At 31.8% G+C, this 19034-nt stretch overlaps 1 non-coding gene across 1 annotated transcript; it reads left to right on the top strand.

The window, feature by feature from the left end:
- Window positions 1-12032: 12032 nt before the first annotated feature.
- LOC150007255 (U6 spliceosomal RNA) lies at window positions 12033-12136 on the top strand. The gene has a single exon (XR_016512059.1). It is a non-coding gene; the product is annotated as a U6 spliceosomal RNA (small nuclear RNA).
- The last annotated feature ends 6898 nt before the right edge of the window (window positions 12137-19034 follow it).

The following is a 19034-nucleotide window of genomic DNA, read 5'->3' as shown; positions in this document are numbered from 1 at the left end:
CTATTCCTAAAAATCCAAGAAGAGAGAGAATTCACAAACTCTTTCTATGAAGCCAGTATTACCCTAATTCCAAAACCAGGTCAAGACACAACAAAGAAAGAAAACTACAGGCCAATATCGCTGATGAACATAGATGCTAAAATCTTCAACAAAATATGACAAACAGGATCCAGCAACACATTAAAAAGATCATACACCACGATCAAGTGAGATTCATCCCAGGGCTGCAAGGATGGTTCAATATTTGCAAATCAATAAATGTAATACACCACATAAACAAACTGAAAGACAAAAACCACATGGTCATATCCATATATGCAGAAAAAGCATTCGATAAAGTACAGCACCCATTTATGATGAAAACTCGCAGCAAAATGGGAAAAGAGGGAGCATACCTCAACATAATAAAGGCTGTATACAAGAAAACTGAAGCCAACATCATACTCAATGGACAAAAACTGAAAGCATTCCCCCTGAGATCAGGAACAAGACAAGGATGTCTACTCTCTCCACTCCTATTCAACATAGTGTTGGAGGTTCTAGCCACAGCAATCAGACAAGAAAAAGAAATAAAGGGCATCCAAATTGGAAAAAAGTAAATAAAACTTTCATTATTTGTAGGTGACATGATAGTGTACATAGAAAATCATATAAAGTCCACTAATAAACTAGTTGACATAATAAGTGAATTTAGCAAAATAGCAGAGTACAAAGTCAATATTAAGAAATTGAAGGCATTTCTATACACCAACAATAAAATGTCAGAGATAGAAAAATTTTTTTTAATCTCATTTACTATAGCAATATGAAAGATAAAGTACCACCCTGGCTGCTGTCACTCAGTGGATTGAGCGTCGGCCTGTGAGCCAAGTGTTGCTGGTTCGATTCCCAGTCAGGGCACATGAATAGGTTGCACGTCAGGTCCCCAGTTGGGGGCGCGAGAGAGAGGCAGCCACACAGTGATGTCTCTCTCCCTTTCTTTCTCCTTTCCCCTCTCTCTAAAAATAAAACAAATAAATAAATAAATAAATTTTTTTTAAAAAGAAAGAAAGATAAAGTACCTAGGAATAAATTTAACCAAATAGATAAAAGACTTTTACTCAGTAAACTACATATCTCTGAAAAAAAATTAAGGAAGATACAAATAAATGGAAGCAAATACCGTGTTTATGGATGGGAAGAATCAACATCATTAAAATGTCCATACTACCCAAAGCAATTTACAGATTCAATGCAGTCTATATTAAAATACCAGTGATATATTTCACAGCCCTAGAAAAAATACTTCTAAAATTAGACCCTGAATACTCACAGCACTCTTGAGGAAAAATACAGTAGGAGGAATCACAATACCTGACATCAAGCTATACTACAAAGCCACTGTGATCAAGACAGCCTGGTACTGGCATAAGAACAGACATATAGATTAATGGAACAGAACAGAGAGCCCTGAAATAAACCAAGGTCTACATGGTCAACTAATATTTGACAGAGGGAGAAGGAACATAAAATGGAGTGAGAAGAGCCTCTTCAACAAATGGTGCTGGGAGAACTGGACAGGAACATGCAAAAAAATGAAACTAGACCACCAACTTACACCATACACCAGAATAAACTCAATATGGATCAAAGACTTAAATGTAAGCCATGACACCATAAAAGTACTGGAGGAAAACATAGACAGAAAAATTTCAGATATCCTGCATAGCAATATTTTCACCAATACATCTCCTAAGGCAAGGGAAATAAATGAAAGAATAAACAAATGGGATTACATCAAACTAAAGAGTTTCTGCTAAGCCAAAGAAAACATCAGCAAGATGTTTTCCCAAACATATGGGAAAATATATTTGCCAATGATACCTCAGACAAGGGATTGATCTCTAAAATATATAAAGAACTTACACATTTCAACACCAAGAAGACAAACAGCCAAATTAAAAAATGGGCAAAGGACCTGAACAAACACTTCTCCAAGGAGGGTACACAGAGGGTCCATAAGCATATGAAAGAATGCTCAACATCACTAGCCATCAGAGAGATGCAAATAAAAACCAGAATGAGATACCACTTTACCCCTGTCAGAATGGCCATCATCAATAAAGCAACAAACAAGTGCTGGCAAAGATGTGGAGAAATGGGAACCCTAGTGCACTGTTCGTGGGAATGCAGACTGGTGCAGCCTCTATGGAAAACAGTGTGGAATTACATCAAAAAGCTAAAAATGGAACTGCAATTCCACTGCTAGGACTATACCTGAAGAATCCTGAAACCCCAATTCAAAAGAACCTATGCATCCCTGTGTTTATAGCAGCGCTGTTTACAATAGCCAAGTGCTGGAAACAACCTAAGTGCCCATCTGTAGATGAGTAGATCAAAAAACTGGGGTACATTTACACACTGGGGTACTATGTAACAGAAAGAAGGAACTTCTACCATTTGCAACAACATGGATGGAACTAGAGAGAATTACACTTAGCGAAATAAGCCAGGCAATGAAAGAAAAATGGCAAATGATATCACCTAATACAGGAGACTAATGAACAACACAAACAAATGAACAAAATTGAACAAGGAACAGAAAAACAGTTATGGGGATGGGGAGAAAAGGGGTAAATAGGGGAAAGGTCTAGTAAAAAAAACTAGTATAAATAACCCATGGACATGGACAACGAGGTGGGGAATAACTGTGGGAAAAATGGAGGGGGAAATGGGACAACTCTAATAGAAAAACAATAAAATTAAATTAAAACCTTAAAAAAGAATTAAAAAGAAATGTTTTAGGAACCCTAGTAAAATGGAGACATATACTATGTCCCTGTATAGGAAGATAAAGTATCACAAATACACCAATTACTTAACATTTTCTTTTTATAAAATTAAGAGAATTCAAATCAATTTTTAATGAGAAGTTTATGTATTTAAATAGGATGTTTGTACATGTAACTGATTCCAATATTTATATCAAAAGCACAGGGCAAATAGTAAACAACACAATCCTGAGGAAGACTAAGAAGGACTTTCCCAGTCCAATGTCAGGACTTATAGATATACTATTTAAGTCAGTGTTTGTTTGGCTTGGGGTTGACAGTCTGCCCCCCAAAATAGAATAATGATGCTGGAAACAAAAATGGTAATGTGAATGAGTATGGGAAGGATGACTGCTCTGTGAGTTTTCCTGCAATAATTGGTACTCCATATTAAAGACAAAAGGAGAAAGAAAGATTGGAAAGATTCTACACAGAGTAAATACTAAGAAATTACGTCATAGGCAACTGGCAGCAACCAATGTTTTAAGAGGAGAGTAGTATGATGTGACTTGTACGTTTAAAGAGTTACTTCCTATTCTCATGGGTGACTATTAAAGGGATTTCAAAGACAATTTGTTTTCATTTGCTGGGAAAAGGAAAATATTGTGATCACAGGTGTTGTGCATCCTTTTAAAAAGATTGTTAATTGCTCTTAGAAAATAGAATTATTCAACTATTTGACTAGTTTTCTCTCAGCTTTCCTTTCATTCATCTGTTTTCTTAATTCTGCCTCTGTAGCTCATATTTATTATAAATTTCCTTTGGCTACACTGAGGAGTCTCTGCCGATCTTAAACTGCATATTCTGGCTTTCCTTTTCAGTATTATTTATTTTGTAAACTTCCTTTTTTATGTGCATGATATGATTAATACTTGCTCTATGAATTGTCATTGACTTACAGTCCATGGACTAATCAATCTGTGAAAATCAATGAAAGAAACGAGTATTTCATAACTTATTTTGAAATATGCTTTGTTCATACAAAAACATTTTCAAATACCATAAATCTTTAAATTGCCAGGAAAAATGTTAACATTTTAAGAAGCATGAATAAAATATTTAACAAAACCTAGCACATACTAAACAGGGGGTAAATATTAATTTTCTTCCTTCTACTTCATTAGTAGATATTAAGCTAATTGAAATGAATTTAAATTGATTATGTAAAGTTGGATCTTAAGGTGAATTAGACACATTTGGTAGAACATGGAAGTATAAAGTATGAAACATGGAAAATATTTTGTAATAATAAGTCCAAGTTATTTTTTCTAGAAATAATAGAGATGAAGAGAACCAAGTCACAGAGAGTTTTTTAGTTGCTGATATGCTTATTGGTAGAATCAAGAATCAAAACTCATCATAGGTTTCTTAATGGACAGTCTAGTAAACCCTCCTATATGAATTATATTTAATATATCTATAGTCTTTTCTCTTATTAAAATTTCATTTAACAGAAAATTGTGCAGGCACACATCACAAATGTCCACTATTATTTTCTAGATATAACTTCTAATATATGTGAAATAAACAAAGGGCCATTTTAGTTGTGAATTATTTCTTAACATTTAGCTAGGGATACATACATATACAATCACTCTTCTTCTAATGAATACTCATGGATTACACTGATACTGACAGTAATCTTATAGAAATAGGGTTACATATTACATTCTTTATTTAAACTATCCAGTCATTACAGAGTCATTATCAAATTCTCAGACTTCTAGAAAAGCTTGGTGTTCAATTATTCTCTCATAAGATTCCAACTTCCACATTTAACTTTATACACAGAACACTAAGAATAAAAAGATAATTCTTTAAAATCTATTTAGTGTTTCCTTATCTTCTAACCTTCTAACCCAAAAAAATCAAAAATATGGCTCAAGACTTTTTATAAGCTAAGAATCTTTTACTTTTTTCTATATATTTGTTTTATCAAAGGGAATACATTGGTTTTATATTGTTTGTTCTAATTTAAATAATTATTTTTGCCTAAAAGCTGCACTGTTGATTTTTTTAATAAGTATTTTTAGTTCCTTATTCTTTCAGTCTATTTAAAACCCTCTATTTGTGAAGTACAGGAGGTCAGGTATATTGACTCCTGATTTCTCATTAAAATATCTTTGACGTTTTCTTCACCCTCATGCAGTGGGAGTGACTATGGGTCAGTACGCCCTGGAAATTCAAATAATTATGAGTCAAAAAAATTGGCATTTTCCCAACTAGCAATAGCAACCAAATTTCAAGTAAAATTGTTAGTGGTTAGGCTCATCCTGATACTCAATATGTGCTGTTAGAAGTAAAGTCAAGAGTTACCTCTCAGAAGGAGCAGCAGAGGCAGGAAGCTGGTGATGAAAGTTAAAGTCTCTAGTTTGTACATGTAATTGAGCATTCTGATCTTTGAATCCCACAGTCATAAATCTGGGGATATATGGATTTGATTTTGAAGCATTCTTCCCAACAGATCGTCAACTTTGTCCACTGTGAACCCATCCCCGCAGATCTCAGTGGGAATTGCCTCCATCCTCATCGTCAGTGGAAGGCTTCATTGGTGACCCAGTTCTAGTCAGTTACATGTTAGGAAAGATTCATTCTATGCTTGGGAAAGGTCTTCCTTCCTCTTTTGAAAGTATAGGAAACTGAAAACTGGACACCAATGAGGAAGTATGTCACTTAAGCTACCAGTGGCCACTATATTAAATCAGGAAAAAACAAGTCTCCAATTAAAGCTTACTTAGTGAATGGAGAGACAGGAGAAATCTAGGTGTTTTCTGAAAAGCCAGCTGACCTTTTGTATATGCAAACATTCATTTGGAAGCCCACCTCATTCTTGAACTTCTTCTCATTTAAGTCATTAAATTATTTAGTGCCGAAGCTATTTGGAATTGGGATTTCTGGTTATTTGTACCAAAAGCATACAAACTCATTCAGAGGTATAATTATAGTATGAGGACATACGATTCAGATAAAGGTTCTTGTTTTTGGAAAAGTGAAAACCCAGAAGCAGAAATGATTTAATTCTGGATAATGAAAAATATATGGAATTATTAATTTACACTATCAACGGTTTTCAGCTGATGAAAACCTTTCCCATCTCATGACATACATAAACTAATTACTAAAATTCTGTGGTGCACCAAAAATACATTGTTTTTGACGATCTGACAAAAATAGGTGTAATTTTGATTTATTTACATTGAGTGACAATTGTATTTGCTGTTGTCGTTTTTTAACTTGACAGTCTAAGGGAAAATAGGTCAGTGCCCCTAACTAATCAGGTATTGCATGTTTTTGTTTTTGTTCTTCCAGGTATTGTGTGTTTTCAAAATTCTGCTGACACACCAGTGTGCCAGGGCACACAATATGAACATAGCTGCTCTAGCCCATCTTTGCTGGAAATAGTCTCTATGCTTTTCTTTACATCGTCATTCTTTTTATTTTATTAAGATTCTTCTAAGGGAAGTCTAAAATGGGATCTGTATTCATGCACTTGAATAGAAAGCTCTACAAATACGGTCTATACAAAATATTTCCTAATTTTTTTAATCCAAATGTAACAGAATACAATTTTCCAAGTACATTTAAACAAAAGCAATTATATTTTTCATAAGAGATAGTAAATGGTTTACATGCTTAAGAAAATCAGTCAGTTGGAATCAAATAATGAACCAAACACATATGGTTCTTGACCTCATGTAATTGACAAATGAGTAAATGAGTGGGTTTTATACAGTGCCCTGGTCACAGGATGACAAAGCCACTTAATTTTTAAAAAATTTGTTCATAAAGCTATATATCCTAAAATAACGAAATTAAAAAATTTTTTGAGTTTGTTATTGTTGGACAATATATTTCTTCTAAAGCATTTAAGATATATAAGTAGTTTCTTTATTTCACCAATGTTGGGTGTATTTATGTTGTAATATTAGTCTTTGGAAATATTTCCTGCTCTTTCACATTTTGAACTTGTAAGTCAATGAATATATTTGACTTATTTCCCAATTCACTCAAATAAATGGCTAAAACCTTTTAAAATTATTTAATGTTGTATGAAATTCTATTGTACCTTGCCTTTAACATCATCATTAAAACTTTACAAGGAAGAGGATTAAAGGTTGAAATCTTTGCAGTAGTGTTACCAGATTAACATCAAGCAAGAGACTACCAAAATGCCTTGGGAATTCTTTGTTTCTATGGTTTATTTTTGAGGAGTTACCAGAAAATGAACTACTTCTTGCAGAAAAATGGTTATATAAATTCTAATGGCTCAGCAAGTGACTGGCTCTGATTTCTAATTAAAGTCTCTTTAATAAAAGCTGTTGAGTTGCTTTAAAAAAGAAACTTTACAAGGAAGAAATATCTGTCTATATCACAAATATAACAACTAAAACAATTAGAATATCAAAATTGAAAGAACATTGTTAATATTTTCAGTTTTGGGGCGACCTTCTCTAATAAAGTATTGAATATATATATATACTTCTGATTTGTCTACAGAGCACAAATGTTTTCTGGCAGTATCTTGAGCCTTTATTTCTGGTTAAAAGAAAAAATTTCTTTGAGGTTTAGCTGATTATTTTCTTAGAGTTTTTTTTACAAGTTTGAAAATTTAGCACAATGAGTATAAAGCTTTATTAAAATTTAAAATAACAAAAATACTTATATAGAATATAAAATTATAGAAGTTTTAAAGATTTTTAAAAGATCTAACCTTGATGGACAGCAAACTAAAACTCACAGTTTCAGAATAATCTCTTCTCTTAATTGTAAAAGAATAAGCAATTTGGAAATTTTGAAGGAGAGAATTGCTGTACATGTATGTATGTCACAAAAGTAGGACAAGAAGGGAGAAAGTGAAAGAAAGGAGATAATCAAATCCACTGCTATAGGAATAGCTACCAACAATGATCAATTACATATTTATCAAACAAAAATTTTAATAATATAAATTATTAACAACTTATTCAGAGAAATAAGCTAACTGGGTTTCACTAAATCATATATTTATAAATTTAAGCAATTAATTGTCAAAGTATTTTGCTCAAAATATCTCCATATTTTACTTGAAATATTAAAGGTAATTAAAATATAATCATTCAGAAAGTAAAAGAAAAAAGGGAGAAAATGAGAGAGATTTTCTAAAGAAGCTCAGATAATATAGTGTGGTTACAAAAGTGTGACAATTCCTTTAATCCCGATAATCTCTATCAGTGCTCATAGCAACCTAATCAAATGAACAGTAATGACATAAACCATAACTTTGTGTCAACATGTTATATATTCAGTGAGTGACATTTTTAGAAAATGTTGCTATTTCTGTTGACCATAACATAATATCTAAGTTGAAGATTAATCATCTAGACATCCCAGCCTTTCGATGAGATTTGATCATGAAGCCCCCAATACATAGAAATTATGACAAACCACTGTGACTGTGGCAAAAGAAATAGGTGCCCAGTCTTGTAACAGGCAAGAAAGAGTCAAGTGTGAGCCATTTCAGAGAACCTTACCCTAAAGGTTCTAATGTGACACCCAACTCTTGAACATTCTATTCCAAACTAAGTTGCTTTTTTTTTCTAATTCCACAGATTTTAGTTGTGTTTGTTATTATGGAGATTCCTATCTAGAATTTCAGAATATATTTTTAAATCCACAAAACAACATCTCCCTAGAATTTCAGACCTTCAACTCCTATGGACTCCTGCTCTACATCAAGCAAGACTCAAATTTAGTAGATGGATTTTTTTATCCAATTATCTATTGAAAATGGTACTTTACAGGTAAGCCATTACATTTATTTAATTTAAAGTAAATTTTAGAAAGTTATTCTAATTTTTCTTTAGTATAACTCATGTACATAATTTAATATAACTCATATAATTTATTACAATGTATGATTCCATAAATAAATGTCAAACAAATGTAAAATATTAATAGTAGTAGCAGCATTTTTATTCATTCATTTGTTCTCTCATTCATTGAATATTTATCTGTTACCATTCACTTTGCTAGGTTCTGAAGATTCAATAGTAAATGAAGCACATTTTGTTGTCTTTATATTGCTTCCAATTTATTAGAAATAATAATAACAGGTGAAACCGGAGCAAGAAAATGGAATTATGTAATGACTAAGATACTAGAGTAAATTATCAAACATCAGTCTGACCTTCTAAGACAAAGTTTGCTGATCTCAGCTGTACAGCATTATTCTTAACTAAGACCAGAAATTTCTGAAACACTTTGAACATTACCAATGCTCAATATTATGTTTGCTTAATATTTTCTTACATTTGGTCTCTATATTTTTTTCTGCTCATTTTAAGTCTAGTAAGTATTGTGAAGTAAATGCAATACAAGGGATAAGGAAGTAAAGCTTATAAACTACTGAAGAATACTTGTGACATCTGAATCAAATGTGAGGATTAGATATTTTTTCTTTCCATCTCTCATGGATCCTATGGACAAACTAAGGCTCTCAGAGAGTCTGGTATTATTATACGTGCTCTTCAATCTTTGAAAGGCAGTAGATCAAGAATTTTTACTGTGTTGTGTCAACACAAAAGTCTCTCTTCCTTCCACTCACATCACTACTTCCTTGTAACAATTTAAACGAAATGTCAGTATTATTCTATCTTTATGATTTTAAGATTTTTCTTGCTCTCCTATGATTTGCAAGACTATGCTCTAACTTCACCTATTTCAAAAGTATAACTATATAGAGAATACATTTATATTACACTTTTTTTAAAAAGATATATTTGTGGTTAAACTTTTACAACAATCATAATTTAAGAACTATTCAAATTGTAGAAATGGAGATTGTTAGTCAAATTTTCTTTAAAAATTTAAACTTTAAAGTTTAATTTATCAAATTTAATTTTTAAAAATATTTTATTGGCTTTTATCTAATAACAATGAATAAGTAGATAGATACTTCCAGTCAGGACTCAAATATCAGCCCCTCCCCTTACCCCAACTTATTAGCTGTGTCACAAATAACTGTGTCTCTCTGTCTGGGGGCCAATCACTCCACCTCAGTTTCCACCTGTTTAGTGGAGATAATAATAAAAGGATAATTCCTATTTCATACATTTTTCTTTTTCTTTTGCTTTGTAAGTAAACAATCAGTTGACACTTGTAAAGTACTATAAAAATCCATGATACAGAGTAAGCAAGTTTTGTTTTTTATACAATCATAAAGGAGCTATTTATAATAAAAGAAAATTTTGAAATTAATAAAATTGTCCATTAAATATTTTATATGTTTAATTTTGATATCCCTGAAGATAATAGAAATTAATAACTTAGTAGTACCTTAAAATAATTTTCTTAAGTATTTTAACAAATTAAGAAGACTGCCCACATACGCACACATTATTGGTCAGTACTTTATCATCTAAGCTTAAATAATTATCTTAACAACACAGATTTCCTAGTATCATACATAAGAAACAGATACATTATTAGCTATGCTGTCAAAATATTAAATGTATTCTTAAGTAATTTTGGTTGTATACTGGACACTGGGTAAAAATTCAGTAAACAAACAGTGAATTTAACTTAGTTTCATGTGGCTTGAGAAGAACATGTAGCCAAATGTTATGCATCTTATTTTTCTGAAAAGTGCATGTAGGCGTATCTGTTTTTTTAAATCTTAATACTGTTTGAAGTATTTCTTAAAGTGAACCTGGAGCAGATCATTTTATTAAAAAAAAGAACCTTTTGCAATGCCCAAATACCAGTAAAAATTAAAATACATAGCATTATATTTACCTTTGGATTACATGTGGGATGATTTAGATAAATCATTTTAATATAGCTGGATTATAAGAGTTATGAAACACTATGCAACTATTTTTCTTCAACTTACATATGAGGTACTGATATATTATAGATATAATAAAGGGTAGAAAGCCTTTTTCTGGGATAGACTAGCCACAACATAATCAATATACATTCAAGGACATGCTGTTAGAAAATAAATAGGCTGTAGCGCCCACTAATGAAATTCCCAGAGGTGTCCAGTCAAACATACTAGTTATAGATATGATTTGCCCTTCTTAAACCATAACTCAATTGGCCCAATTAGCAATAATCCTACATATGGCCATAGGCCTCCTCAAGCATTAGAAAGCTTAGAATGTATGGTTAACTCTCATAATCTTTTAAGTTTCCTTTCCTGTGACATTAACATCACCCTCTGTATTGTGTTTCCTGCTCTTTGCATTGCCCAGTTGCCAATATCTAACGGTAATTGCCAATTATACTTGCTCCTGCTGGCAGAAGAAGCTGCCTTTCTCAATCAAATTCCCTAGAATATTTGAAAGAAACCAGAAGTGTGTGAGTGTGTGTGTGTACACATGTATGGTATATATGAGTATATATATGTAATATGTATTCATTTATGTATTTCAATTCTAGCACTTATTGGTTGTATACCTAGAGCTGTCACTCCACTTTAAGTTTCAGACTTCTTGTCTAACTAACATGCTAAAATAATATTGGTGAATTGTAAAGTCCAGTGAAAATATAATGTTAATTTCACACTGAAAAACTAAGGAAAAACTTTTTTCCAATAGTACCACTTTTTCTGTTCTGGTGAAGCAAAATTGAAAAGTATTAACACTGCTATTAAAGTGGATGATGGACAAAAGTATTCACTGCTTATCAGGTAAGATATACTTACTTTCTTTTCCACTTAATCTTATAAGTAGCAAAGACTTCCTCTGGGTATTGTTCTTGCCATTTTAAAGTGGAGGTTATCCTGATTAGTTTTCAGAAGCACTTGTATGTGAATTAATGTTTATCAAACCACTTTGCCTTTTCTATATGTCCTTAGATTAGTACTGGGGAAAGAATGTTAAAAGGGTCATATTATCAACAAACTTGCATTAAGCTGATTTACAAAAAAGCCATGAAAGCCTCCTATTATTTTCCTCTTACAGAAATCATAAAAACAAACTGGTATTTCTTTTGATATCAAAATAAAATATACTTACTGTAGAAAATTTGGGACATTCAAGCTGTGTTTGAAGGTGACTCTATTCCTGAACACTCACAGACATCAGGTAGCATTTTGCCAATCTGATAAGTGAAAATGACATTTGCCCGTAATTGGCTTTCTTTGATTTTTAGTAAGGCTTAAATTTTAGTATATATTTAGTGCCTTTTGTTAGGTATTTTGCTTCCTCTACCTTTAAGTGCTGGTTTAGAACACATGCTGTGCTCACTTCATCAGCACATACACTAACATTGGAATGATACAGAGATTAGCATGGCCCCTATGCAAGGATGTCACAAAAATTCGTAAAACATTCCCTATTTTTTTTCCCAGTAATAAAATTCTCTTTATATATTTAAAAAAACACATACCACCATCCTTATCCAGTACATAGACTGCAGAAAATTATTTTGTTATGAAAATAGATTATTATTTATTAAAAATAATTACTTAAAGCTAATAAAGAAGAAAGTAAAGAGGCCAAAACAGAGATTGGAAAAGAAGTTAAAGGAGAGGTTTTAAGGAAGTTCTACTTTCCTTAGACCAGCACTATCTAAATCTTGTCTGAAATAGAGATTATTAAGAATATGAACCAAAAAACAACCTATTTATCAACAAAATTGAGGAGAGGCTATATTACATTTACCTTTCCTGACTATTAAAAGTACACATAAGCATTTTAAGACCTCAGAGATCCTGTTTAATAAAGTCTCACACTTTTTGCTTAACTCAAGACATGGGCACAGAACCTTTAACTTTTTTTTTTTTTTTTTTTTTTTTTTTTTTTTTTAGCATTTTAACCTAATACATAACCAGGGCTGGGAGCAATGCACTATGGGAAATGCTATTTTAGTCAAGGTAATACTTTTTCTCTGGACAGAGTCTGCCATTGTCTGGAGCATTGGGGCAGCAGTAGGAATCATATCACAAAAGGCATATTTTGGCTCCTAAGGAAATAAAAATACACATGAGAGGACATCCATCATATTGGATTAGAGTTCACCCAATGACCTCATTTTCACTTATTTCTTTGAAGACCCTGTCTTCAAATAGTCATGTTCTGAAGTACTGTGGGTTTGGATGGACTTCAATATATGAATTTTGGGGAGATGTAATTCAGTTCATAACATTCATTTTGCATATTTGAAAACCGAGACTCAGAGAAGGTAGGCATCTTTTTTAAGATGTGGGAGGGTAAGATTAGAACACAGATCTCCCTCCTGACCTAATAATTTTTTCTACTACAATGTGTGTAGTCTGTGTTTGAAAAGTGACAACATATTATGTAAACTGTTCTTAAAAGAAACATTAAATATGAAACATTTTTTAAAAGTCTCAAGATTACCTGTTTTTCACTATCATCATCACATGTCACTTTTAAGGATATTTAATGACAAAAATATCACTTTCCTTTATGTTATATAATTTTGTTTGCAATTTACATCCACTGTTGCTTTTTATTTTTAAAAGAAAGTAGTTGATAGCCTGTCAAAATCTGGTCTAAATTATCTTTCTTTAGAAATATTTCTTCACAGATCCTTGGTTTTTATGAAGTAATGGAAATTTTCTAGAAATCTTTTTTTTCTAGATTATCATATATAAAGTATAATAATGAGAGTGAGGATCCATTAACTTTAGTTTTCTATACTGTATAGGGAAAATGAATGGTAATGGAAAAATATAATTAAAATAAATAAATAAATAAATAAATATAGAAGTAACAAGGAAAAACATTTTCAACTTTAAGTTTAATTCAATTAAAGAAAGCTATGGTCATATTTTTTGACCATTAACATACTCTTTAAAGTAAAGGTAAATTGTATGCACACATTTCACTCCCAACTCTACACTCCTTCACCTTATTTCTATTGAGAGAACACATTCTCTTTAAGTATGAATATAGGAGATATATCCTTCCTCACATGCTTTTATGAAATTGTGAGGAAAAGAACAGCAAAGTTGTGATGGACCTATAATGAAGGACTTTCTCAAAAAGAGTGAAACTAATATCCTCTGTGAAAAATAACTGAGTTCATTATTTTTTAGAACAAGGAAAGACAATGTGTTCTACAGAGTAACATGGCCCTTTTGAAAAAGAAATGTGTGATTGCTTAACCTCACAGAAGCAGGAAGGAAACTAGGAGCTTAAATAAGATGAAATGTACGAGTGGCATAATAAAGATAATAAAACTACACATATTGAAAACTATTTAGGGACAAATTAGCTATAGCTGTTGCTCATCTTTTAATGCAAGGGAAAGTGAAAATGGGAGCAAACAATGATGTTAGGCTGCTGAACAACAACATATAGTATATCAAGAGGGAAAACAAACACAAATAGGTATGTGTTTGTCACCACTCTTGAAAACCGTGGGTGTATGTTAGCACGAGGTGTCGAGAGAGATTGAGATAGTGGTACATGTATTCTATGGCAAGCACAAATATGACAACATGATGTTGCACTTCATCTATGTTGTTATATTTATAATACTTATGGATGAGTCACATTAATTATGTTATTAATATACCAGCATTACTTGAACTATCATAAACATCATTAAATATTTCCATTATCTCACGTATAATATAATTATGCATGACATTATATTAAGTGAGCATATATGCTCCTCCCCAATTTAAAGTCCTAGTTAACATCTACCTTAGTTATTTAAGAGAGGTAAAGCTTTGAATTTAAAGACAGAAATAAATTGGCTCTTCTAACCTTGTCGATTATAGGACTTTAAAATGTTTAAGTGCATACCATTAAAAATGCATCCATGCATTTAAAAAAAATCCCTTCATTTGCAGTCTTAACCTTAAACTCATAGTCTACATCCTGATTTGTAAGTAATTGCATAAACTCTACCAGTTCTCTTAAGGCTTTCTAATGGACATTTTGTTGGTTTGTCCCTTCCTTTGGGGGAGGCAGCTCCTGTGCAAACAGCTGTCCAGAACCAAATAAACTAGAAGAGTGGGAAATATCTTTAGTTACTCTTGAGAGAATAATTTATCAGTTACTGTTTATGTATAGTCATGTGGATGTGCAATAAATTATGCTGAGTTTTTAAAAAAGAGCATAGTGGTTATGTGAACAGTGAATGAGACTAAGACTGGCTTCTGCCAATGACATTAACAAATATGTTCCCAAGCAATATAGAACTGCATACAAAGCCTGCACCACACTACATTATTTCTATAAAATGATGATAGGATTTTCTTAATTCAGTATCAAAGGAAGAGAAAAAGGAAATAATGTATATTTGAGACCATCTATGTAGGAAAGAGTGAGAATAAGTTCTGCAAATACCATGGTAGTCATGTTGCTTAGGTCATTGAATGCCACAGTAAGAACTGTGAACTATATTATATGCAACAATGACCTACTGAAGAGTTTTTAAGTAAGGGAGCAGATAACATCAATTAAGTATACACTTTCCTTAACGGTATGCAAAGCTACAGTATACAATAGACTAAATTTCTGCACCTCTGAAGATTCACTCTACAGTCTATTCCTCTCTATACCAGCCCTTTGACATTGATCTATGTAGATTACATTAATGGGCTCTGGTATGGGTTGAATTGTATCCCCACAAAATTCATGTTTAGAAGTCCTAACCTTCAATATCTAAGAATGTGACCTTATTCTGAGATAGCCTTTAAAGAAGTAATCAAGTTAAACTGAGGTCATTAGTGTGGGCCCTAATCCGATATGACCAGTACCCTTACAAAAGGGGAAATTAGCACACAGAGAGGGAAGCAAATGATACCAGGATAATATTCCCTTGGCCTTGTGTGGTGTCCCAGAGGCTGGCTCAGTCTCTCCAGGGGAAGTCTAAGCTCGTGGAAGATGGACCTCTCCCCCAAGGACTGATAACTTCTTTCTTCCCAGTAGCTTTTAGATATAAAAATGGTTTCAGAGTAACTATATGTTATGGTCCTGGAATATTATACTATCCTGTATGGCTTTCCTACTTCCTGACCATATCTTTGTAAAGAGTCCGTTTATTCAACCTTATTCTAGTTATGTTAGCTTAAATGTGCCATATGATTTTGGCTGAAAATATGAGTGTCCTGCAGTCAGCATGGCAGAGCATGAGTGGATGGTTTAATGGTACAGAAATGGTACATCTCACTTCTCTTGGCATTTTGTTAACCATAAATTAGTCCTGTGTACATAGCTAATAGCAAAGGGTGCTAGGAAAGGTTTTTCAGCTCCGTACCTAGGAAGAAGAGAGATTGCCTAAAACAAGGTGGAGTAGACAAGATGAGAAATATTTTCAAGGAATAATAAGGTAACTGCCTTTGGGGATAAAGAAAAAAAAAATCAGTAAACAAAGTTTAAAACAGTTCAATTTCAACTACAGTATTTGTATTTATTTTAGTCTTGGTTCTGAGTGGGTTATTGGACTGCTTCTAAGAAGAAAATAGAAATTAATATGTATACTGTTTATTCATTATTTATAACTTGCTCAAAAATGCATATAATATCTCATTACATAGTATAAATAATTTCTTCATTTTATTGTCTTTCTTGACTTAAATTATACCAATAGATAACTGTCTTAGTTAAAGTATGGGTGCACAGTGCTTAGGAATAATAAATTATTACACCATAAACCTTGAACTTATCTCTTTGAGTGGTGTAAAATATTATTAAAATGCAGAAAATTGTATATTTAAAACACATAACAGTCTGAAAGAAATTAGTTTTTATATGTTTTATAAAACAAAAACATTGTTTTATAAATATAAGTGTTCTAATAGTCTGTTTATATATATGAACATATATATAGACATTAGAATATTGTTACCTCAGTAAGTATCAAAGTTGTGCACTTCTTTTGAAGATATTTATAATAAAGCCAAGGGCTTGACATGTGTCAACCAGAGCAGGAGTGCTTTGGCTCAGAGAGCTGGAAAATCAGTGAGGTGGAAAAGGAAAGAAAGAAAGCATTTAACCGCTTTCTAAAAAATAAAGATTTTTTTTTCTCTAACGAAATGTGTGCATTATTTCATTAATCTTTTCATTAACCACTGTCAGTAGTATCAAGAAAAACATACCAAGGGAATAATGATTTTACTTCAACTTGAGCAAAATAAAGAATGAACAATTGATTTTAATTCTAAAGTGATATTTATAGACTCAGCAAAATGTCTCTCTAACATAAATCTACTTTTTTTCCTCCCAATGCTATATATTAATTCAACACAAAACAGTGAAATTTTGTCACTTAACTTTGGCCAGTTAATACAATTAGGAATTAAGCATTTTTAAAGTTATAATTTTTAACTCAGTTTATACAAATACTCCAATAAATTGATTACCAATTATCTTTAGAAACTATCTTAAAACACAAGTTAAAATAATTATACATTTAGAAGTTGGACATTTCCCATTATTTTACTTGACCATCTGAAAACATATTACCTATTACAAAATTGCTGAAATAAATCTCAAAGTCACTGCTAATATTCATACTGTTTGTCAAAGTAGAGAAACACAGAGTAGTTTTAGTTGTTCTTTATGTGGGCAGTAAACATCGGAATTTTGCTAGTTTTTTTCTTCTTTATGCATGGCATTAGACATTATTCTGTGGAAATTTAGGCTGAAACTCTGAAGCTGATGCTCAGCATGGAGGTCAGCTGAACTTTCCACATTTTTGGAATATATTAGGTGGGATCATCAGTAAAAGGTTCAGACATAACCACAAATAGCATTTTGCAGCTGTGTGCATGTGCATTTATGGGGAAGCTGTTACAGCCAGGTATTTCACCACACATTCAGGATATAAAAACAAAGTACACAAAAGACAAAAGCCAGAGTTTAAAAAAAAAAAAGTATTTTCTGAGCACTTTATTAAACAAGATAATATTATAGCCTAGAAATAAATGAGATCATAGAGATGGCTTCATTCTTTCAAATGCTTGCTGCTAATAAGTAGGAAGTGATAAATGAATCTTAACACTCAACGACAACTACTGAGCCATCCAAATGTATGTTCTTTAGAGGCTCAACTTCCTGTGGAAACAAAGGCTAGCATAGCATACAAATATATTTCAACTGGTAACAATGGATTACCCATGTCTTTTCATTTGAACTGAAATCTGCCTTACTTCAGATGTTGATTGGTGCTTTCCCCTGATAAGAGAGAGACTAGCATAAATGATTTATATTGTAAGTTATTATTACTTGAATATTTCTCCTGCATAATATACAGTTGACTCACATCCTGTCTTTGTGATTTCCCTTATTTTCTCTTAACTTTGCCAAGAGGTGAACTATGTTTCCTATGCTCATATAAACATACTGAAAACAAACTGAGGGTGGATAGTTCATATTTTTAATGTTACATAAAAGAAAACAGATACTAAAGAAAGGTCTTATTAAATAGATAAAACAAAATTATACCAATCACAATTTTTCAAAACTTTTCTGTTAAATATTTAACTGTATATGTAAAAGTATGCAAAGATTAGAGTTATTTTAGTTAGAGAAACTTGCAATATTGAAGAAAATTATTAAATGACAAATTTTAATTGTCATGAACTTGAAATAGTAAGATTCACTTAGGTGTATTATGAAATGCTAGATACATGACACTGCAAATTTAAATGTTTATAACATTTTTTAAGTAGACCACCACAGTGTAATTAACTTAATGAATCAGTAAATGTAAGGACGGACAAATGTTGAGAGTCAATTGTGTTGTAGGAGGTGAACTGACTTTTGAGAAACATTTAAAATAATCATCATTATCATTTCTAAAAATTAAGACAATCCAACTCCTCTCACAAATATGTTTGAGTTTCTTTCATAAGTGGAAAATGACTTATTTTATTTAATATAATTTCATTTATTAATTGAAATTGATTTTGTAGAAAGGAGTTTCAGAGCATAACTAACACAACCTTTAATGTGGATTCTCACTGTATGTTCATGGGAATGAACTCAGGATCAAAAGCCAATCTATATTTGCTTTCTTTATTTTTATTTTTAATTTATTTTTAATTAAATTTATTGGGGTGACATTGGTTAATAAGATTATATAGGTTTCAAGTGTCCATTTCCTCGATACATGATCTGTACATTTTATTGTGTGCCCACCACCCAAAGTCAAATCATCTTTCATTACTATATATTTGAAAGAAGATGTGGTTCATACATATATATTTGCTTTCTTTAGTTTTGTATTATCATTTTTAAAATATGTAACAGTTTTCAG

This window comes from Furipterus horrens, unplaced genomic scaffold (genome assembly GCF_987537825.1).
Source record: "Furipterus horrens unplaced genomic scaffold, mFurHor1.1.pri manual_scaffold_6, whole genome shotgun sequence".
NCBI lineage: Eukaryota > Metazoa > Chordata > Mammalia > Chiroptera > Furipteridae > Furipterus > Furipterus horrens.
This window is presented reverse-complemented; position numbering and strand designations above follow the sequence as displayed.